At 43.7% G+C, this 1,738-nt stretch overlaps 1 protein-coding gene across 13 annotated transcripts in view; it reads left to right on the top strand.

The window, feature by feature from the left end:
• The window catches only part of LOC121287918 (dynein axonemal-associated protein 1), an 88,679-nt gene that overhangs the window by 11,381 nt on the left and 75,560 nt on the right, over nt 1-1,738 (top strand). The window contains exon 1 of one of the 13 annotated variants that reach the window (XM_041205997.1): nt 680-767. The exons of the other annotated variants lie outside the window; for them this stretch is intronic. The gene's annotated coding sequence lies outside the window, so the exon portion shown is untranslated. Of the gene's footprint in view, nt 1-679; nt 768-1,738 lie in introns of those variants that run through there. 13 annotated transcript variants of the gene reach the window in all.

The raw sequence follows: 1,738 nt of genomic DNA, 5'->3' as shown, positions 1-1,738 counted from the left end.
GTAGGAAATCCCAGTCAGTCCAGCCCGATAAATCAGGAGTATGTTGGGTACCTGTGGGGTTTATATTGTGCTCAGGCAATAGTCACTCCGGCATCTATAGAAACTGACCATTCAAGACACAAAACTCTGCTCATGTATGGACCTCAATGGCATCAGGCTGTGTAGCACCGTAGGATCTTAGTGTAGTCGCATCTGCTGCGATGAGCATGCCAAAGAACGGCTGAGATTGTCACTGGATGCGAATGTCACGGAGCTGTGAATAACCGCTAATCCACTAAAATATTTAAAACTTAAAGTGATTAAATAATTTCAGGAGTTACAGGAATTTCCAGTTGCCCCATCAGTGTGCCAGGAACACCTGTTGCTATGGGTTACTGTCATTCCTGTTGCTATGGCTCACTGTCACTCCTGTGCCTGTTGTTAAGGGATACTGCGCATCATGTGTCAGTGACACCTGTTGCTATGGGTTACTGTGCACCCCCCCCCACCCACGTGTCAATCACCCCTGTTGCTATGGGTTACGGGTTACTATGCCCTCTGCCTCGGGCGCGAGGTTATTTCTACTGCAATCTTTTCCTACATCCGCAAGAACCAATCCCTCCTCTCCCCACCCCCTGCGGTGCTGGCTACCTTTTCAAACACAAGTATTTGTCGTTGGACAGAAAATGGCCACTGGATTTCTCAGCGTTGCTCCTCTTCCGGCTACATGGTCATATGACAGGGACCAACCAATAACACAGCCCAGGAGGCATTATAAACAACGAGAGGTTTGTGAATACAAGAAGGGGTTCTATTGCAGTAAAGCGCTCTGTTCCGCTAAGCACAGCACCACTGGGGTGGAGGACCTCCCTTTACCTTTATGGAAGCAAATTTTGGTTTTGCTGTTGCGAAGTTTTTTTGTGGGGTTTAATGCCTTGTTTTAAGAAAGAAGAATTTAAGAAGCTTCAATACAAAAACAAAATATTGCAGATGCTGGAAATCTCAAGTTAAAACAGAAAATACTGAAAATATTCTAGGTCAGTTAGGTTCTATCTGTGGAGAGAAACATTAATTCTTGTTTCTCTACACAGATGCAGCTAAGTATTTACTGCATTTTCTGTTTTAATTTCAAGAAGCCCCAAAACACTTTACATCAATGAAGTATGCCTCTAATTCAAAGACTTCTTAGTGCTTATTAGTGTCTTTATTAGTGAGCGTCTTTATTGAACTGATTGTACGATGGTAGCTTACAGAGCTTTCCTCATGGCAGAGGTCATATGACCACAGCAAGCCAGATAGAATATGTAGTAATGCTGCATTTAAACACCAAACATCCCCCTTTTCCTAATGAACTGAAGACACATTTGCATGCACGGTCATGTGTAACTGTGAATTACCCAAGTTACTTACCCACTGTACATACACTGTTCTCATGCATTAACAACTGTTTGTTCTATTAGTCAGTCTCTGCCCTTGCATTGCATACATAGTCTTTAAATCGTACTGGTCTCTTAATGGTATATGTGCGCATTGTCATTGGCTGTTCATCTGGGTGATGTTTCTTGTCTAGGGAGTGTTGTTCCCATAGTATTTGTTGCCATGGTAACTGTTGTTCCATTGCCGTTGCTGGGGACCCATGGACCTTTGGGATTGATGAGCATTCTGTACTCAGTACAGCTGGTGAGGGCCCTTCTCTCTAACTGCTCGATTGCTATGAATTATTGCTTCGCTAGTTGTGCGTATATGCCTGCAGTTGCAG

The sequence above is a fragment of the Carcharodon carcharias genome, chromosome 15 (genome assembly GCF_017639515.1).
Source record: "Carcharodon carcharias isolate sCarCar2 chromosome 15, sCarCar2.pri, whole genome shotgun sequence".
In the NCBI taxonomy this organism is placed as follows: Eukaryota; Metazoa; Chordata; class Chondrichthyes; order Lamniformes; family Lamnidae; genus Carcharodon; species Carcharodon carcharias.
The sequence above is the reverse complement of the archived record's forward strand: the minus strand, read 5'-3'. Positions and strand labels throughout refer to the sequence as shown.